At 39.7% G+C, this 23,346-nt stretch overlaps 1 long non-coding RNA gene across 5 annotated transcripts in view; it reads right to left on the reverse strand.

Moving 5' to 3' along the window:
* Positions 1–23,346, reverse strand: part of LOC147034861 (uncharacterized) — a 208,592-nt gene that overhangs the window by 116,618 nt on the left and 68,628 nt on the right. For 2 of the 5 annotated variants that reach the window (XR_015060580.1, XR_015060584.1), the window contains 4 exons: positions 22,002–22,170; positions 16,511–16,643; positions 16,013–16,115; positions 3,468–3,679 (listed from right to left, as the gene is read on the reverse strand). This is a non-coding gene — a long non-coding RNA (uncharacterized LOC147034861). Of the gene's footprint in view, positions 1–3,467; positions 3,680–7,128; positions 7,253–16,012; positions 16,116–16,510; positions 16,644–22,001; positions 22,171–23,346 lie in introns of those variants that run through there. The other 3 variants (XR_015060589.1, XR_015060587.1, XR_015060585.1) reach the window with 2 other exon arrangements.

The following is a 23,346-nucleotide window of genomic DNA, read 5'->3' on the forward strand; positions in this document are numbered from 1 at the left end:
GGCAGCGGCTTGGGATCCAAGAGGTCCTGAGTTCAAGCCCCGTTGGGCCACTGATTTAATACACCAGGGGGTTGACTCAGCCTGTGATCCTTCCGAGGTCGGCGAAATGAGTACCAGTATACTGGGCCGGTGTATACCCCGGTTAAAATAAGTGGACCATATCCCTGTGTCGTAAGAGGCGACCAGGGTTGCGTCAGGAAGGGCATCCGGCGTAAAACATGTGCCAAATCACTATGTGGATCATACAGATGTCCGCTGTGGCGACCCCTAACGGGAGCAGCCGAAGGAAGAAGAAGATACTCGCATAATCCAAAGACCCACCAATAATTTTAATTCCATCTTCAATATATATGTATATATATATATATATATATATATATATATATATATATATATATATATATATATATATATATATATATATATATATATATATATATATATATATATATATATATATATATAACACCGTTCAGAAGTTTTAGAACACCCCCCCATTTTTCCAATTTTACTGAAATGTAAGCAGTTTAATGTTTCAATGTACTCTGAAATTAAAGCAAAGAACAAAGAAACAATTGCAGATTAAAAAATAAATCATGGAATCGTTTTTTTGAACAAAATTTCATCTAAATTTTTGACTCATCAAAGTAGCCACCTTTTGCAGATATAACAGCCGATCATACTCGTGGCATTCTTTCTCCAAAGGAAATCAAATATTGTTCAGAAAGTTATTCCCAACACTGTTGCAGAAGTTCCCACAAATGTGTTGTACTTGAAGGTTGCTTTGCTTTCACCCTTCAGTCCAGTTTATCCCAAACCAGCTTGATGGGGTTTAAGTCTGGAGACTGTGCTGGACATTCCATGATTTGAAGCCTACCGTCTTGTTCTTTTCTTCCATGGTAGATCTGACATCGCCGGGAAGTATGTTTTTGGTTGTTATCTTGCTGGAGGATGAACCCCTAACCAACTAGGCTTAGACCAGAGGGTATGCATGGTGCTGCAAAATGTTGTGGTAACCCTTTCGGTTCAGGCAGCCAGTCACTCTGTGCAAGTCGCCGACTGGATCCAGCAAAAGAGCCCCAGATAATCATGCTTCCTCCTCCATGTTTGACAGTTGGTGTCACACACTGAAGAACCTTCCTTTCGCCGCCGCGATGGTGTTCAAAAACCCTGCCTGATGAACCGAAGATTTCAAATTTTGATTCATCGGTCCATAAGACCTTCTTCCAGTCTTCAATAATCCACTGCCGGTGCTTCATGGCCCAGGCAAGCCTCTTTGTCTTATTTTGCCATCTTAGCAATGGCTTTCATACTGCACTCGACCTGGCAAACCTGCAGCTCGAAGTCTTCTCTTCACAGTTGAAACTGAGACTTTCTCACTTCGACCAGTGTTAAGTTGTGATTGAAGCTGCTGTCCTGTGAGCCGCCTATCACGCAAGCTGTTGACTCTCAGAAACTTGTCTTCTGATTGTGTTGTGGCTTTGGGTTTGCCAGACCTCTTCCTATCAGCGATTCCTCCAGTTTCCAAGTGCCTTTTGATTGTGTAGGAAACTGTACTCACTTACACCTTAACCTGCTTTGCAATTTCTCCAAAGGAAAGACCTACAGATTTGAGGGTTATAATTCTCTGTCTGTCTTTTATAATCCTCGACATTTGTAAGCTGTCAATTGTCTTTTTCTCGCCATTAGGATAGCAATAGACTTGGGGTTCTGGGTTTGGAGCGTCGACAGTTCTCCTTCAGGGCTCTCTGCTGACGATCACAAAGTTAAGTTTCCGGTTGTTATCTGTCCCGTTTCAACTGTTTATTTTCTCACCTGTATGTTACTGTGTGTTTCTAGTTCGGTTTTGTTTCAAGAATCCTGCAATTTTGTGAGATTTTGTCGACCTTGTCTTACCGGGTGCTTGAGACTTACCCTTGAGGACAGGATGCCAGTCAATGCCAGACAATCAATGCCAGACAGTAAATCCGAGCCGCATCCCTGGACGTATCATGTGCTTTTGACACAGTCTGGCACCCTGCCCTGCTCACCAAACTCTCTTCCTATGGTATCCAAGGCCATCTCCACTCATGGCTCGCAGACTTCCTCTCCTGTCGCAGTCACCATGTGGCCCTAAATGGAGTTCTTTCATCCCCTCAAGGTAGCGTTCTTGGCCCTGTTCTTTTTCTGGTTTTCATCAATGATCTCCCCAAACTCTCTGGAAAATCCTCTATATCTCTTTGCTGATGACTCCACCCTCTGCGGTACCATCGGTCATCCCTCAGACCGGCAAGCAGCAGCTTCTTCGCTCACTGCAGATCTGGATAAAATCACAAACTGGTCCAACACGTGGAACATGTCTTTCAATCCGGACAAATCTCACACTCTCACTATGTCTCTATGATAGGACCATTTAGAACCCCCCCCCCCATCCACTTTCTCAACAATCCTCTGGAAGAAGTACTTTCTTTCAAGCTTCTGGGTCTCACTATCTGCCATGACCTTCCTGGGAAAGCCACATTTCAAACCTCGCCTCCAAAGCCAGTCGCCGACTGGGAATCCTCCACCATGCAAGTCCTTCCTCGGCCCACCTGAACTCCTGACCACTTACAAACCTTTTATCCACAGCCTGGTGGAGTACTGCTCTCCCCTCTGGGCTGGTGCTCCTCCCTCCCACCTTTCTTGGCTTCACGCTGTAGAAACCAAGGCATTGCGGTTCATTGGCATCTCTCGCAATGAGACTGAGTGTTTGGGCCTCTCACTCAATCACGCAGGTTGGTCGGTGGTCTTTCTGTCTTCTACCGTCTACTCTCCAGCCTTGCCCCCCCCCCCACTGCTCTCTCTTCGATTTCTCCCCACCATATTTCCGCAGGGCGCTCAAGGTCCTCCAACAACCCCCTTCTGGTAAAACTACCAAAATCACGAATGGACTTCAACTGCTTAAATTTCAGTAAAAACTAGAAAAATAGGAGTGTTCTCAAACCTTAGACTGGTAGTATGTGTGTGTGTATATATATATATATATATATATATATATATATATATATATATATATATATATATATATATATATATATATATATATATATATATATGCCTTCGTCTTCGATCTTCTTCTTATCCTTACAGTTCAGCCAATGGAATCAGCCTTCTTCATTCCACTCTGTCCTCCATATTTCCCTCTCTCAATCCCACACCCTTCTAATTTACATCCACGACCTCCCTCCACCTTAATCTCTGTCATTCTCTTGGCTCATTCCATCCTTTTTTACTCATCACATATCCATATCACCACAACCTCGTCTATCTTATCCTTTCTGTGAAACTTACAACTCCAGCGCTCTTGGGTGTCGCCTCATTCCTCAATCGCTCTCTTACTTTTACTCTGCATATACATGTCATTGTTTAAGTTATACATATTTACATATACGGTGGTACTGTACATTATATGGAGAGAAAAACGAAAGTTGGAAATTTGTTACTCTCACCCCTGCAGTTTGAGCAATTCCTCGTGAAAACTGTGTGCAAAATAGTTTTGAAATTCAGGAATATTTTGAGGTCGCCCTTGTCTGTGGAATTTGCTTATGCACCCAGGTCCCGTTTCTTCAACAAGAGGTATTAGCCACTCGAGGGCAGGGATGTGATCTTTATTTCTGGTTCAACAGGATCAATCAAATACAACTTCTTTCTCTAATTCATCCTAAAGAAAGAAAATGATGCACAAATGTATGAAGTATCAAATATGTATCCAACACATCAAATCACACTGCCACAAAAAACAATTATGCAATGAGAGTGAACAGCAGAGAACCAAAGTAAGACAAACTGAATTGGCCAACAACATGGGGCAGGAGTGGGGGAGCAGTGGCAACATCGAAACGAAACACAGTCACAGCTACAACTTCTGTCAAACAGTACTTTATGCCTGAATAATATACACTTTAATACAGGCATAACATGTTTGATGGAAGGGTGTAGCTGTGACTGTGTTTTATGATTATTATCTAGCGAAAAAAAAATTCAACTCATGAGAGTGACCTCGAAATATTCTTGGATTTCAAAAATATTTGACACACATTGTTTTCACTAAGAATGGAACAAATTAGTGGAGGGCAGGGGGGGGGAGGGAACATATTTCAAACTTTCATTTCTAAGAGCCACTGAATATATATATATATATATATATATATATATATATATATATATATATATATATATATATATATATATAAGCAAATACAACCCATTGCTTCACTGATGGGGGGGGGTATTAAAGAGGGGGGTTGAGAGAGAAGGGAGTGGAGGCAAGGAAGGGGGGAAGAGTGAGGAAGGTGGGGAGAGCTCTGCCTCACCAAACGTTGCTACATGGTGGGAGAGAAAGATGTGAGGAGGGGGTGAGAGAGAGCAGTATGAAAATAAAAAATAAGAGAGAAAGGGTAGCAGTGGAGGTGGGGTTAGGAAAGAAAATGATGTTATGCTTCATGACTGAACACACACACACAAAAACAAACTAATATCAGAACAGCTGTACACACAATGCCACAACAGAGATTGTAATCCACTGGCACATCTGCAGAAACTTTGATGTTCCAGCTCCAGAAAATTTGTGGGGAAAAAATTTGAAGCACAAGCAATCATTGAAAACATGGAAATTCCAACCACTCACGTACAACCTTATCATCCCATCGAGTGTGAACCTCGCAAACAAAGCATTGCACAAAATATCACAATTAAATCAAAAAAAGAGAAGAAGGCATTGCTTATTGAAGTGTTAATAGCAGTGGTTTTGGATGAAACGATGCTGAAGTCAAGAAAATGGCCAAACACCAAGACCTCAAGAATGAAATGAGATGATCCTGGGAGCTGAAGAATCCCAAAGTTGTACCAGCAATAGCTGGACCTACAGGAATGATGACAAAGAACCTTACAGAGATATGAAATATAAGGGCAATACCCCTGGGCGCTCACCGGGTAGTGACTGGATAAGATAATCAGGCAACCACTGGTAGGCATAGATGACCCACAAAATATATAATGAAGAAGACAGTAAATACCAATGGATTTTTTTTAATGCCATGAACAAACATTGGTACATCACAGGTGATAAAGGTTGTTTTCAAGTTTCGTCACAATTGTGTGTGTGGTTTCAGAAAAGAAAGCAAATACATATTTTGGGGGGCAACCCTCCCCCACCCCCACCATCGAACCCATTAGACCCAATTATTTAAAACTAGTGCGTGCCCGTACGTGTGTGGCCATATGTGGAGAAAAAAAAACTTTCAAACCGTGTGCCAGAAACAACATTCACACAGGCCCTTCCTTTGCTCTCACATGCCCGTACGTGCGTGGTCATACGTGCATGGCCGTACATGCAAAAAAAAAATCTTTCAAACAACCCACAGGCCGTTCCTTCGCTCTCGGAAACGACGACTGGATTGGGGCATTGTGTATATCTATACTATAAATGCTCATAAGAAATCGAGAAATTATTAGAATACAGTAAGTCATCACTATCGGGAAGTCCCTACGTTGTAACCCGTAATAGGGAACGCGGCTGAGGATCCCTTCCCAAATGGCCACGTTGACGCAGCAACGTGTCCTGTCATTGGTAACTAAATGGCGCCCTTTCCCCATCGGCCACGTGTCCTGTCATTGGTTTGGTAAATAAATGGCCATAACTTGGGAACCACTTGTCTGATTAATATCAAACCTTGAAAAGGCACATACTCAGTTCCTCAGCAATATACCTGGCAAGTTTCAATTGGATGAGAACAGTGGTTTTCGAGAAACAGCGGTCTCACACACACACACACACACACACACACACACACACACACACACACACACACACACACACACACACACACACACACACACACACACACACACACACACACACTTGGCCGACATCGGCTATTTTTGGGGAATCGGCAGGTTGGACTCAGTTTGATTCGTGACTAGAGCACATCCTGTATACAACCCAGAAACCATTTGTAGCTTTCACCGAAAAACAAAGGTACATTGATATCGACGTTTCAGGGAGATGTTCACAAAAATAATTCTTTATTAACAGCTGTGTGTGATGGGTGGAAAAAACAAATGGCTCGTAATTTAGAAAATACGTTCGTGGGACGATCGGCTCAGAAATCGCACATTATCAAATATATTTTGCTTTGAAACTCACAAAGGGAACCATATAACCTTTGTAAAGCAAATGCAATAACCAAATGCTTTAGAAACAGGTGCAAGGACAAAGGGTAATCTGAAGAAACTCCACAAAATACGGGATGAAACTTTGCCACCATGGCACCTGTAACAGGCAAGGCATGTCCATTGTCCACACACCTGTGGAGAGTCCGTGCAGATCCAAATCTACCCATATGTACCATGTCCCTGTGTACTCTATACACACCTCTACCTTGTAATAACTATCGACTGTACATCCGGATCAGGACACGAACTGTACTGTGTAGCTCGGTACACTCCTAGCACTCCAACAGAACGCCTGATTTGGCAAGTGATTACCAATTACCGTCGACACAACCAACCAATATATATATATATATATATATATATATATATATATATATATATATATATATATATATATATATATATATATATATATATATATATATATATATATATATCTCGCAGCCTGCAGCTGCTGGTTGCCTTATTGGTTGGGACGTGGCTATGCCGCTGATGCAGTCCCACTGACCAGTACACTGGTACTCATTTTGCCGACCTCGGAAGGATGACAGGCTGAGTCAACATCTGCGGCCAACGGGGCTTGAACTCAGGACCCTCAGATCCCAAGCTGCCACCTGAACAACTAAGCCAACACCAGGCTTGTCGACACAACGATGCACCCAGAAACGCTCGTGCAATGTCTGAATTGGACAAATCAACACTTCTTTGGGGAGTCAGAACAGCTGATACTTTCAAAGCTGGAGCTTACATTTTATCATAATCCTTAGTTTCAGAGATTCTCTCGGTTATTCATATGCACAAATGAAATAAAGCCATGAATGCTGGCGTCTCCATGCATTTATAAACATTGCAATATACCCAGCGATTTGTAGTTATGATGAACAGGCATTAGATAATATGAGGAAGGAAAGTGAGAGAAAAAAAACTTCACTGTACCGTTATGAAATCGATGCGGCCTGTTCTGAGTCAAGGCATGGTTGAGCAGGCCAAAAAAAACATGGCGGCTCAGACCCCAGCGAGGTTGCTGAGGAAACGCATTTAGACCCCAGCCAGTGAGGTGGCCGAGGTTTGCCTGATGACGGATGTAATACAGTAAATATAAGGGTGTTAATTATATATATATATATATATATATATATATATATATATATATATATATATATATATATATATATATATATATATATATATATATCTGCAAAACTAGGTAGACAGTAATGAAAAACAAAACGTGCACACAAAACGTATTTTATTGATTATGCAAGCATATCAATAATAACATACCAATAATAAACATTAATCTCATATTAATGAATGAATTCTAGTATTAAATTAATCCTTGCACCACTATTATAATACTGGTATAATCCTTACAGTAGACCTAATTTTGTAGAGATATATATGTATATATATATATATATATATATATATATATATATATATATATATATATATATATATATATATATATATATATATATATATCTTCTTCTTTCGGCTGCTCCCGTTAGGAGTCGCCACAGCCGATCATCCATTATGATCCGCATAATGATTTGGCACAGGTTTTACGCCGGATGCCCTTCCTGACGCAACCCTGGTCGCCTCTTACGACACAGGGATATGATACACCTATTTTAACCGGGGTATACACCGGCCCAGTACACGGGTACTCATTTCGCCGACCTTGGAAGGATGACAGGCTGAGTCAACCCCCTGGTGTATTAATTCAGTGGCCCAACGGGACTTGAACTCAGGACCTTTTGGATCCCAAGCCGCTGCCCTAACCACTGCGCCAACACCAGGCTCATATATATATATATATATATATATATATATATATATATATATATATATATATATATATATATATATATATATATATATATATATATATATATATATATATATATATATATATATATATATATACATATATATATATATATATATATATATATATATATATATATATATATATATATATATATATATATATATATATATATATATATATATATATATATATATATATATATATATATATATATATATGTATACACAAACACAGTGAGTAGATACACCCCAAAGCAGCAGGTGTCAGAAAAATTAAATTGCATGGTTGACTAGGGACACTGAAGCTCCTGGCAACAAAGTGGAAATGGTGGAGATGTTACTGAAACACAAAGTCAGATGCGGACTATACTGTCATTAAGGCCTTAAGTCGCCAGTGCAAGCAAATCCTCAAGGAGTCTCGGCATCAGTATGAGACTCAGCTTGCTCGAAAATCAAAGACAGCACCTAAATGCATATTTGCCTACGTTAGGGGAAGGACTCGCACATGGGATGTTGTAGGTGCACTCAAAGTGGATAACATAATCTGGACAGTAGACCTTGCTTGAGAAAGTGCACTGCCTCTCCGACCACAAATCAAAAGTATTTACGTGTCAGAAACCAGGGCCTCTCTTGGAGTTCATTGGCCAAAACCCACCAGAGTTGAGTCTTACTCGAGTCTTGTTTTCAGTGACTGATGTAGAGCAGCAACCTCATTTGCTTGACGCCCATAAGGTGCCATGACCTTACAGTGTTCACCATAAGGTGCTGTATGGGCTTGCCACAGAGCTATGCCACTATGGACAGTTGTCCAACTATCCACATCCACTGAAATTTTGTCTCGAGATTGGAAAACTGTGAATATATCACCCATTTTCAAAAAAGGGGATAAGCAGCAGCCTGGCAAATATAGGCCAATTAATCTGACATCAGTGGCCTGTAAAGCATTGGAGAGACTGAGAAAAAGAAAATCATGACCTTCCTGGAAGACAATAAAGTACTCTCAACACTGCCACATGGATTTCAGGAGAAATGCTCAGGTATATTGAATCTACTGTCGGCCGAAGACAGTTGGACTCGAGCCGTGGATGAACGCTGAGCAGTTGATGTTTTCATTGACTTGAGCAAAGCATTTGACACTGTACTGCAAGAGTGACTCCTACTAAAACTTGAGGGGCCAGGTATTGAGTAACCCCTGCTCTCCTGCCTTTGTGATTTCCTCACAGGACGTCAAAAAATGTGTCTCCGCAAGCAGTAGCCTGTTACAATGGAAGGAAGTACGAAGTGGAGTATGCAGGGTTCTGTGCTTGGACCTACATTATTCCTTATCTATCCATCCATCCATCCATTGGGACCATACTCTGTGCAGAGCATTGGTGCTGCCTCAGCAGTCTACTTGGTTATTGGGCACAATCCTAGCATGGTCGCCACTCCGACACAGGACATCAGCAAGCTGGCACTCATTTTGCCGACCTCAGAAGGATGACAGGCAGTCTACAACATCAAAACCACCTGATATAAATTCAACAACCGAGTGAGATTTGAACTCAGAATCCGAGGACTACAAGCCCACCACCATAACCATTAAGCCAACACCAGCCATATTCCTTGTCTATTTTGATGATTTTGAAGACAATCTTCAATCTAAGGCCCTGTAATTTGGGGTGATGCTCTCAAGGGTGATGACCACTCTATGTTACAGGAAGATCTTTCCCTTCTTGAAAGGTGGGGCCTCAAGTGGCAAATGCAGTTGAATCCTGCAAAATGCAAAGAAATGCACATCGGGTGCCAAAGTTTCACAATTATCGATAGGTTAAATGTTGTTGAATTGCCAGTTGTGACAGATTGTCGATTTGGGAATCTGCATGCAGGCATCACAGTCGTTAAGGATGCAATTGACCAGCACTGCAAACAGAGCGTGAAGGGCGCTTTTTGCCATTCGCCGTGCTTTTGATGAAATTGTGCCGGAAATTTTCCAGCATCTACATGCCACACTTAGAAGGTCACCCCTTGATCTGGCCTACCGGTGTGGAAGACATTTCTTCAACGGGATAGAAAGATACTCGAGCGGGTTCAGCGATGTGCTTTGAGGATCAAAAGAAGTGAAGCACGGTTCTCACGTGAGGGCCGCTTATCGATGCTACACCTCTTCTCACTGGATTACAGACAAATTTATCAGAGATTTGATCACTCTATTCCAGACTCCATGGGAAACTCCAAGTCTCATTTGATGAACCGCCTCATTTCAGTTGGGATAACCACCTTTGTGGTCACTCTTGGAAATTGACCAAGCCTGCGGCCTGCTGCATGGGGAGAGCAGTCTTTCATACTCATCAAATATCAATATTGGCCAGAATTTCTTAAATCCTCAATTTTCATCCGATTGACTTGAAATTTGAACAGGTTTTTCATGAATAAAAATGACCATCATGTGTCATGTGGTCTAGCACCCATATTCGATCCAAAGGAAAATTTAAAAAAAGCGAAGTAGGAGAAAACCCTTAACCGATCAATGCAAAATTTAGCTAATTGATCAACTACCCATGGAAAATATGGTTGATAAAGAATGCATCAACAGTCATGTGGTCTGGTTGCCAGACCTGGTAGTCTTGGTTCAAAGAAGAAAAAATATATAATAACCTTAAAAAAGAATAGTTGGCTGACACCAAGTCCTTCTCAAGACTGTGTGGCGTATGTTTTCTATGAATACCACCTAGTTATACAACATTTTACATTTGACAATGTGAATTTTATCTGTACAATTGGAAGCCAAATAAAATGAGAACATTTCAGACATTATTTTTTCAGATGGAATGAAAGTTATTTACGTGAATTGATTGCTATTGTATTCACAATTTCCGAAATAAACAAAAACCCATTATTACTACCCAATATCACTCTTGGTTATGTCATCTATGACACATGCTATGCTATCCCAAAGGTAATGGAAGCAGCATTAATAATTTTGGGTTCAAGAACACGATTTGATCAGAGTACCAGTTGCCCTCCTACTGCTGTCATTGGTCCATTCTCTTCCTCACTCTCCCTTATTTTGAACCAAGTGTTGGGACTTTACAACATCCCACAGGTGACTTTTCAATGTTATTACCCTTGCCAGAGGAGAGATATTGCATTTGGGTTTGTCTGTCTGTCTGTAAATTTGTTTGTTTGTTTGCTCAGAATGTGAGTGTGGTTTTTCTCTGCTATCGGCTGTTGGATTGGCACAAAATTTTCACCATAGAAACAACAACTTAAGTCGAATGTTTTATTGATAATTATGACATCATCGGTCAAGTGGTGTGGCAGCCATGTTGGACAAAAAGGAAAAAAAATTGGGCCACTGTATCTCTGAAACCGCACCATGGAAAAAATTGAACTTATCACATGGTAAGTACTGCACATGGGGAATAAGTATGATTTTGTGTGATCTCATAGGTGCCTTCATTATGATGTCATAATTGCATATTTAGCATGCCACATCCGATCAATATGAAAATTTTTGAGGGTCACCTTGGGATAAATTGGTCCACAGAACAATAATTGATGACATCATTGGTTATGTGATTTGGCAGCCATTTTTTTTTGAAGAAAAAAAATCCTACAGAAATCTTCTCTGAAGTGGCTGAACAGCTATGTCCACCTATCCATGAGGCATAAAACATTTGCACCGATGATGTCATAGGTCATATGGCTTGGCAGCTATGTTGGATTTACCCTCAAACCTTAAAAAAAATTCTTCTCCACAACGGCTGGACAGATTGAGGGGAAACTTCACACACATGTTCCAGCATGTATATTTGGGGATGTATGTATTCCACATGCATGTCTATCCACCTTGGGGATGCCAGCATTTTCATGAATAATTGATAGGTCACATGGTCTCGCAAGAATATTGGATTTAACAAAAATCTTTCGAAAAAGCATTTCTCTTGAACCGCTTCATCGATTGATGTGAAACCTCAGAATTATGATCCTGTAGGCATGGGGAATATATGTTTTAAATTTCAACCTGATTGGATGAATGGCCTGGCAGCCACAATTATTTAATATTTTGTTTCTGGGTTCAGGGATTTAAATTAAACTTGGGACAACTATGTATAATAATATAATAATGTGGGCAGAGGCATATCTGGTGACCTCGAAGAGTTCCCTTCTAATTTTTAGTTATTATATAGATCCCGTCCTGATGGATGTGAGGAAGTGAAAGCACGACTTGGAACATAGCTATAAAACGCACACAAAAAAATACAAACACAAGGAGACACTTTCCGAATTAAAAAGGAAGGATAAATGAAGATATATGAAATTATATCAAAGTATATCGAATGACCACACAAACAATGGTAACAACAACATGATGTCAACAATCTTTCATTTTCCTGATGAGTTACTTCATTGTACATTGTGACTGAAACTCTCATGTCTTCAATTTCTATCAGATGTTCCCCCAGCCTGGTCACCAAACAAAATGTGTTTCTTAAAATACTGACTTGTACTGTGCAATCATTGCCAATTTTTCTCTCTCAATCTGTTTCTTTTACTTCTCCCGAAACCCAAAATATTCCCTCTTTTACCTTATCTTTTACCTGTCCATTTTAATTCCTAACCAATTACCCCACACTATCCCTTAGAGCCGTGCCTCTCAACAGGTGGGCCGCGGAGCCCTCACAGGTGGGCTGCGAGGTCGGCAAAAAAAACAAAAGAAAAGAAGTATATAAAAAAGGGTCTGATCTTACAGTGTAAGACTTACTCAACACAGCTGGAATTCAGCTAGGTCTGTTTGTACTTCCGTCTTTCCGAAACCGTCTAGCGAGCGCGCGCGCGAGAGAGATAGATTGAGTCATTTTGTGCTTACGTAAGTCATGTTTATGCAGTGGTGGTTTCCGCGCGTTCGATCTACATGTAACTGTGATGTGAACGTACTATATCCGTGTGTATGTGTGTATTGTGCACGTGCGCAAATATGCGATGTGTGTGTATGCATGTACGTGCCTTGTACTTAGTTCATGCGTTAACAAACTTGAAATTTTTGTAAACTTTTCAACTTTCGCGGATAATTTCTTGAACCGAAAATGGATTGATTTTTCAAACGAAAGTGTGATGGAGAAGACAAATCTGCTACGGAAAAATATCGAAAGGTTGTGGTGAGGAAATATGACCCCGATTACATTAAATATGGATTCATGATGGCAGGCAGTGATGTTGAGCCAAAAGCACAGTGTTGAATGTGATGAAATCCTGTCAAATGAGGTGCTTAAACTGTCAAAGCTTCAGACACTTAAACACAAGACACCCGAATAGTGCAGGTAAGCCAAAGGAATATTTTGAGAGGAAAAGGGCTGGACTTCAGGCACAGCAGACAGTGATTACAACATTTATAACTCAGTCAAAATCAGCATTGAAAGCCAGCTACATGGTTGCTGCTCATGTTGCTCGTAGCAAGAAAGCTTTCACAATCGCGGAGGAGCTTATTTTACCCAGTGCTGTTGATATGTGTCGAGAAATTATTGGAGAGGCAGCTGCAACCAAACTTCAGTCCGTATCACTCTCTAATGATACTGTGATGAGAAGAATTGTTGAAATGAGTGATGACATTGAATTGCCAACTGGTGGAAAAAATAAAGGCCAGTCTGTATTTTTCCATTCAGTTGGATGAATCTACTGACATTAGCAATAATGCTTTATTGCTAGTTTTCGTGAGGTACTGTGGGGACAGTGATGTTCATGAGGATCTACTGTTTTAAAAGATCTTCCCACAAAAACAGCTGCAGATGATGTAATGCTCTGCCTTGACAAATACTTCACTGACAAGAGTATTGATTGGAAGAACTGTGTAGGTGTGTGCACAGATGGTGCTGCATCAATTACAGGAGTCCATTGTGGTGTTGTAAAACAGATCCAACAGAGGGTGCCAGATGCCAAGAAGACCCACTGCTTCTTACATAGAGAAAATTAGGCAACAAAGCAGATGTCACCAGAACTGAATGAAGTCATTAATGTCGCTGTTAAAACTGTGAACTTCATCAAGAAGAGTGCACTCAACTCAAGGTGTTTTGCTGCACTGTGTGAAAGACTTCATTCTGATCACTTGCAGCTTCTGTACCACAGTGAGGTGAGGTGGCTTTCAAGAGGACGTATGCTTAATCGCCTCTTTGAACTGAGACATGAAGTCCACATGTTCCTTGAAGAGAAACACTCACCACTTGCTGATCATTGCAGTAATGATAACTTTTGTGCCAAATTGGCTTACCTGTCAGATGTGTTTGACCAGTTAAATCAGCTCAACATATCAATGCAAGGTAGGAACAGTTCGGTGTTCTTGGTTGCTGACAAAATTGAAGGCTTCAAGAAAAAGCTTGTTCTTTGGAACAGAAAAGTGAAGGATGGACGACTTGAGATGTTTCCACTTCTGAGTGAAACTTTGGAATCCACTCCTCATACAGACATATCTGGGCTCATAATCCAACATTTGACCAAGTTATCACAAAAGTTTGCAGACTACTTTCCAGAGGACACAAGGCAAGGAAACCTTTGGATTTTGAACCGTTCCTCAGTGGATCCTGCTTCAGAAGATGTGGCCTTGTCCGTTGTACCTTAACATGAACTGATGGAACTTTCTGCAGACAGTAGTCTGAAGCTTCAGCACGCACAAGTAGATCATCCTTCATTCTGGATATTGGCAAGCAGTGAATACACTTCTTTGTCAAAGCGTGCCATGAGATTTCTTTTACCATTCACCACAACCTATCTCTGTGAATCGGGCTTCTCGACTGTAACTGTAACAAAATCAAAAGCACGAAATAGTCTAAAAACAGACACTCTGAATGCCACTTTGTTTGTGAGCCTGTCCCCCATCAAACCACGACTTGATCATCTTATTTCCAAGAAGCAAGCTCAATTGTCTCATTAAAGGTAAGCATAATGATTTGTTTTGGCATTAAGTTTTATTGCCATTTTTCTCATTACGATTCTGTATGATGGGCCTCAAAAATTTCCTCAGAGCCAGAGTGGCCCTCGAGTTGAAAAAGGTTGAGAAGCACTGCCTGAGAGGGAACACGTTTTTTGTGTGTTTCACAGCCACACTACAGTTAGCATGTACGCCTTGTCCTGCTTCCTGTTCCTCCCATCCATAAGGCCAGGCTCTTTGTTAGTTACCTTTTAAAGGAGTTACTGCTTTCTGTATTTTTTGAGGATGTCATATTTCATGTACCTAAGTTGAATATACAATTTGAAAGTAAAAATTGCAGTGAAATGTGTCATACCTTAAGGTAGGTATTACATCAACATGCAAGTGCCTGAGTGACAAGAAGCAGTTTCCTTCATTCGTGCGTACAGTTCCAAGTGATGCATATCAAGCCACTGCTATTGCTAACCTTGTTGAGTACTTTGATTGGCACTACATCGGAACAATGTCAGTCGATGATGATTATGGACGAAATGGCATAACACAGATTATAAATGAAGCAGAAGCCAATGGTGTTTGTATTGCATTCCATAAAACACTCCCAACTGTACTGGATATAACCGCCTATGAGAAACTGGGTGAGTTTCTCTTTTGTTTGTTTCTCTCCACATGGGAGTTACTATCTCAGTTTGATACATGAATCTCAGGACCACGTGCAATACGAGCTCAGTTATCTGTATTATGCTTACTCAACATTGGCTAGTTTTATTGAGAGAGTCTTTCATCCTGCAGTGGATTGAAATGAGCAAGTAAATACAAGTCGATATCACAGAATGCACCAGTAAATGCTGAAAATGGATTTCATTTCTTTATGTACCGGTACTTCTTCTCATTCCTTCACATTTCTCCCTTTCTCATCCCGAAAATCTATTTCATGTAGTTGATGTGATCGTTCAAGCAAATGCAAAAGTTTGTTTACTATTTGGTAAGGAACCAGACTTGCTTCGATTATCAGATGTAATTTTGCAAAGAAATATAACAGGAATGACCTGGATTGCTACAGAGGCATGGATTGCTTCTGTTTACCTTAAAGATCCTCCTTTCAGAAGTGCTTTCCAAGGTACAATAGGATTTGCTTTACGACAAGGAAAAATTCCTGGTTTTCATGATTTCCTTGTAAACCTAAAACCTGAAATCAAAAGGATTGTTAATTGCGATAAACAGAAACGTGAAGCTTCCTTTTTTCAAGAAATGACAGCACAGCATGGGTTATCCACGGTATTTCCAAATAAAATTGTGTATTATCAAACACTAAGAGAAAATACGAGTGCAGCTACTCTTCCACCACAAAATATCATCAAGTTCCCCTATAGTATGAAGACTTTTATCAAACATGATGCAAAAGATGAAGAATGTTTCATGGAAGATGGCTCACTGGATGAATTTATGTTGGAACTTTGGGAATTAACTTTCAATTGCACCTGGGAAATTGCATCTGCACTAATTCAGCCATGCACAGGTCATGAGAGTTTGTTGGATGCAAACACAGTATTCACAGATACATCTGAAGTCCGAGTTACTTACAACATATATATGGCAATGTACTCAATAGCACATGCCTTACATAACCTGGCAAAATGTGTTCCAGGTTTTGGCCCATTTGAAAATGGCCTATGTGCCAACATGTCTGAATTTTCTCACCGACAGGTAATTATTTCTGTGAAATGAAAAGGTTCAAGCAATTTATGAAAACGATTAAAAATGCACGTGCTAGATATGACCAAGAATAGATTCCAAAATTTGCAAAAACAAACAAAATCCATATATTTACAAAAAATATCAAGAAATCACATTTAGCCTTTTACCGTAAGCCGTCAGACTTTGCACTGGCACTGGTAACAAGTAAATCATTGCTACCTGTCACATGGTCTAGTTGTCGCCGACAAAACCCACTACCCTCATTGGTTAGCCTGCTGTGACTGCGGAACCCTTCAGGATTAAAAACAACACCTGACAAAGGGTGGATGGTCCCTTTGAGTGCCAACGGCTATCCAGCAAGGAGAGAGTATCTCCAAAATGAACACCAATTCAATATATATATATATATATATATATATATATATATATATATATATATATATATATATATATATATATATATATATATATATATATATATATATATATATATATATATATATATATATATATATATATATATATACGTATATATATATACGTATATATATATACATATATATATATATACATATATATATACATATATATATATATACATATATATATATATACATATATATATATATATACATATATATATATATATACATATATATATATATACATATATATATATATACATATATATATATATATACATATATATATATATACATATATATATATATATACATATATATATATATACATATATATATATATACATATATATATATATACATATATATATATACATATATATATATATATATACATATATATATATATATATATACATATATATATATATATACATATATACATACATATATACATATATATATATACATACATATAGATATATATATATACATATATATATATATACATATATATATATATATATATATATATATATACATATATATATATATATATATATACATATATATATATATATATATATATATATATATATATATATATATATATATATATATATATATATATATATATATACATATATATATATATATATATATATATATATATATATATATATATATATATATACATATATATATATATATATATATATATATATATATATATATATATATATATATATATATATTCCAACACCGATATGAATTTTACATCCAGTGCTGCCAGAATGGATAGGGCATCCTCTTCAAGTGATGCATGGCATTGACCCCCAGCTGTTGTGAGAAGTTGGAAATGGGTATCACAGAATCCACATCTGTGGTTAAAGAGGCATGTGGAGAAAAATCAAAACATCAGTTGCAGCATGGAATTTTGCTACATTGGCTAGTGAGGGTAAAACTCTCGAGGTGGTGGATACCATGATGAGAAAAAAAGTTGGAATCTTGATTGTAAAAGAGACGTTGGGGAGAGTATTCTAAAGATTGCCCAGAGCCATGATCTATTTTTTGTCATTACATGGTTCAAAATGAGAGAAGAAAATCTGTTAACCTACAAAAGTGGAACAAAAAGTCGCCAGGTTGACAACATCACGCCAGACAGAACAACAAGCAGGTTATGCATTGCAAGTTTATTCTGGGGAAAGCAGGGTTGAGCCAACACAGACTGCAATTCACGAGCATGTAATCTATACTAATAAGTGTGTGTGTGTGTGTGTGTGTGTGTGTGTGTGTGTGTGTGTGTGTTTGTGTGTCCTCCATAACTCCAAAACTATAAGACCGAGCAGCCTGAAACTTTGCATGCATCGTAAGGGAATGCCCAGGCAGTGCAAGAGTAAAATTTGGATGTTTGGCGAAATTAAAACACACCCTTTTGACGGTAATAAATGGCCTTATTCAATGCATCTGCTGTATAATTTATAAACTGACTCGTTGTAAATACTATTTACTCAATTTCACAATACACAAATAACACTGAACAACAAATTTCAAAATTTTTTTTTTACTGGAGATGTGTAAAGTGATTAAGACTAATTTGGGTACGCTGATTTCAAAAATCATAACCGTTTTGCTGTATCACGTCAGGATTTCAATGAAATTTACATATGTCTTTAACATGTCTATTTCGTACAATTGTTGTTAACTTGTGTTATATTTCTTTCTTTCAGATAAAGATGAGTAGGCGTTCCTGTACCAATCATCCTGACAACTTCTGTTATGTCTGTGGTCGGTATACCAAAAAAGATCAACAGCGAAGTATATCTACAGCAGTGAAAATGAAGGCCGCCTACTTTCACTACTTCGGGTGTAAGGTGGGGGACCAAGAACAGAGCTGGGCACCACACATCTGGTGCACAAGCTGTCACACAACCTTGACTCAGTGGTTGGTGGGCAAGCGCGCGAGCATGCCATTTGCGGTGCCCATGATATGGCGTGAGCCGCAGAATCATCATGATGATTGTTATTTCTGCTGCACAAGCATCGCCGGCTTCAACAAGAAGAATAAAGGTCACATCAAGTACGCTGACTGCGTCTCTGCTCGTAGAACCTGTGCCTCATGATGACGAGAACCCCGTTCCAACACCTCCAGCTGATCAGAACATAGCTGTAAGCAGTGGTGAAGAGGATGGTGATGATGAACCTTTTGAACCCGACACTCAAGAATCACACCTTCTGAACCAGGGGAGACTTAAATGATCTTGTAAGAGATCTCTCGCTGTCAAAGGCGAAGGCAGAGCTGCTTGGATCAAGGCTGCAGCAGTGGAATCTACTTGAACCTAACACCAAGATATCCTTGTTCAGAGCACGTCACAGAGACATGGCTGAGTTCTTTGAGATGGAAGACACGATGACATTCTGCAGTGACATCAACGGTCTGTTGAAAGAACTTGGGTGTGATCACGATCCTGCAGACTGGCGCCTCTTCATCGACTCGGGAAGAACAGCTTGAAGGCTGTTTTGCTCCACAATGGCAACGAGAAACCATCGGTCCCACTGGCTCACGCGTTCGGCATGACAGAGACCTATGAGACTATGCGGCAGCTGCTTGATTCCATCAAGTACAATGACTTCAACTGGCACATCTGCGGAGACTTGAAAGTGGTGGCGCTGTTGTTAGGGCTGCAGTCAGGCTACACGAAATACATGTGCTTCCTTTGTCTCTGGGATAGCAGAGACGACAAGAATCACTGGACGAAGAAAGATTGGGAAGAGCGAAAAGAGCATGTACCTGGTCGACACAACGTGAAGCATGTCGCCCTTGTCGACCCAGCCAAGGTTTTCCTTCCACCACTCCACATAAAGCTCGGCTTGATGAAAAGTTTTGTACGGGCAATGGATCTGAATGGGCGTGGGTTTTTATACCTCAAGGAAAAGTTTGGCAACACCTTGTCGGAGGCCAATATCAAGGCTGGTGTCTTTGTTGGACCGCAAATCCGACAGATTATGAAGGACGAAACTTTTCCGACAACTCTAAACCCCAAAGAGCTGGCAGCGTGGAGGAGCTTCAAAGCTGTGATGGACAACTTCTGGGGAACGAGCGCGCGGACAACTATGAAGAAATAGTGCAGCAGCTGCTGGAGTCCTTCAGGAAACTTGGCTCCAGGATGTCCCTGAAAATCCATTTCCTACACCAGCACCTGAACTTCTTCCCTGACAACTTGGGAGCAGTCTCGGACGAGCACGGCGAGCGATTCCACCAAGAGATTTCACTCATGGAGACGCGTTACCAAGGGCGGCACAACCCGAACATGATGGGTGATTTCTGCTGGTTCCTGCATCGTGAAACTGACACAGAGCAGCACAAACGCAAAGCCAAATGCCTAAAGCATTTTTAATTACATTCTAGTGGAGTTTTTCTGTAATTTCTATAATTTTGAAGCATTCATGATGAAATAAATGAATAAATGAATTTTTGTAAATTTCATTGAAATCCTGACTTCTAGGCAATGGGAATATTTCTGTTACTGAAAATCCTGACGTGATACAGCAAAACGGTTATGATTTTTGAAATCAGCATACCCAAATTAGTCTAAATCACTTTACACATCTCCAGTAAAAAATTTTTGTTGTTCAGTGTAATCCACTGTCCACAAGGAAAGTATATTTGATCTAAGAACATTTATTACGCAGTATTATGGAGTCCAAAACACTGAGATGTGGTAACATCCACAATGATTTGCACTAAACTAAGCTTACATTTTCCGATATATATATATATATATATATATATATATATATATATATATATATATATATATATATATATATATATATATATATATATATATATATATGCCTTGGGAGGAGTGGAGGAGAGAGAGAAAGAGAGAAAGAGAGAAAGAGAGAAAGAGAGAAAGAGAGAAAGAGAGAAAGAGAGAAAGAGAGAAAGAGAGAAAGAGAGAAAGAGAGAAAGAGAGAAAGAGAGAAAGAGAGAAAGAGAGAAAGAGAGAAAGAGAGAAAGAGAGAAAGAGAGAAAGAGAGAAAGAGAGAAAGAGAGAAAGAGAGAAAGAGAGAAAGAGAGAAAGAGAGAAAGAGAGAAAGAGAGAAAGAGAGAAAGAGAGAAAGAGAGAAAGAGAGAAAGAGAGAAAGAGAGAAAGAGAGAAAGAGAGAAAGAGAGAAAGAGAGAAAGAGAGAAAGAGAGAAAGAGAGAAAGAGAGAAAGAGAGAAAGAGAGAAAGAGAGAAAGAGAGAAAGAGAGAAAGAGAGAAAGAGAGAAAGAGAGAAAGAGAGAAAGAGAGAAAGAGAGAAAGAGAGAAAGAGAGAGAGAGAGAGAGAGAGAGAGAGAGAGAGAGAGAGAGAGAGAGAGAGAGAGAGAGAGAGAGAGAGAGAGAGAGAGAGAGAGAGAGAGAGAGAGAGAGAGAGAGAGAGAGAGAGAGAGAGAGAGAGAGAGAGAGAGAGAGAGAGAGAGAGAGAGAGAGAGAGAGAGAGAGAGAGAGAGAGAGAGAGAGAGAGAGAGAGAGAAGTTTGGTCATGATGACCTACAGCTGGCCTTGGTGAGACTGGTTTCACACGAGAAAGGCATTTTACTCCTTAAAAGGTTGTTAAACAAGATACCACAAGCAGACAGGAAGGGAGTGGAGGAGAGGAGGGAGATAACACATTAGGTTACAGGTCCTGGTAAATATACTTGGTTTAAGGCAATGTGATTATATACTTTTCAATACAAAGAAATGAATAACTGAACATAAGGAATTGTTTATATTAAGAGCAGTGAGTACATCGGTAAAAATAAACAGTGAGTACATTAAAATAAAAGACAACTTGTTTAAAAAGGAATATTTCCCCATCAGTCCCCCCTTTGTTGCCTTCAAGGCAACACAACTCAAGGTTAAAGGTTTTGTCAATTGGAAATACATTTCCGCGCACGAGTGTGTCCATTTTCCTGGCAGTCACCTTCCCAGCACACATTGTAGAGCTCAGTCCCTTTCAGCCTTTTCTGTCCTTTGGAGCAGGTAGCTTCAGGTGGTTGTACAGCTTTTAGGCTGGTATGAGACTCCAGTTGGCCCTTAGTCCGATATAGTAGAGGGCTACCACTTTGGGCTGCACAGCTGATTCAATGCACCTATGTGGGGTTTTGGGAACAAAGCAGATGAGTACAGTGGAAGGACAATCCCATAAACATTGAACGCACTCATTGTGTTGACTCATGGATTTCCAACTTCAAGTATGATCTCATTAGAGTTGTAGGACTCGACTTCAGAATCGAAATAGGAAGGTGGCGGTTGGACCACCATTACCTTAGTAGCAGCATTCCTCTTTAAACAAGAAACAATCAATGTAGGCAATGTGGTTGTGGTGCATTTAACAAGCACGACAATAATGACAATCCATAATAATCCCACAGAGACCCAGCGTAACAGAGTAGTTCCCCATTTTCCGAAAATCCCTTCAAACCAGGAATAAAGCCCATCCTTAGTAAAATAATCATGAAACATAGCTCTTTCTTGCTTAATATTGTCAGCTATGCTGGTAATTTGCTCTGAGTTATTGGGGATATATGTGAAACATTCAGATTCAATTAACACCCATGTTCCACCCTGACGCATGAGGATGAGATCAAGGACAACTCGGTTTTGCATTGCGACCGCGCACAGGGCGACCACCTCTGAATTAATACCAACCGTGCCCACGGCAGTTTTATTTGCAAGTAACTCGAGTGAGGCAGCTAACTCTGCCAGCCCCACAGGCGTTTGTCCTACCCCGTAGTGAGGAATGAGAATCATGAAGAACAATTCAGTTGATGTAAAACTCCGTTTACCCCGTTTCAAATGTTCAAAAGATGAATTCTTTAGCAGGTGCATGTGCGGCACAATCAATGACAAGTAACATGATCCGGTCCAGTTAACTGGAAGCCATGGATAGGCTCGGTTTCCGCACACAAAATAGGTATTATTTAAAGCCACTTGTGGTCGCATTGTGTGATTTTTATAGACATAGTTACTGCATTCAGATTTTCTGAACATTCTTTCTCCCCATGCCTCTTGCACCAGGCATAGATTCGGTTTTCCCTTCACATGTTCCACCACAAAATATGGAGGTATCTTACACAAATTTAAACTTGGCCAAAACTAGTTACTGAAGTTCCGTTGCAGCAGGCAATTCCCATTCCTATCAGTAACGATGTGGTGGTTAGTGTTATTATCCTGTTCATTCCATTCTTTCCACTTAGCACAGTATCCACACCACTCACTCAGATCAAATGGTATTGCCAACAGAGGTATCCCGCTAACTGCTGAGT

This window comes from Eptatretus burgeri, chromosome 1 (genome assembly GCF_056783735.1).
Source record: "Eptatretus burgeri isolate ZD-2024b chromosome 1, Ebu_testis_v1, whole genome shotgun sequence".
NCBI lineage: Eukaryota > Metazoa > Chordata > Myxini > Myxiniformes > Myxinidae > Eptatretus > Eptatretus burgeri.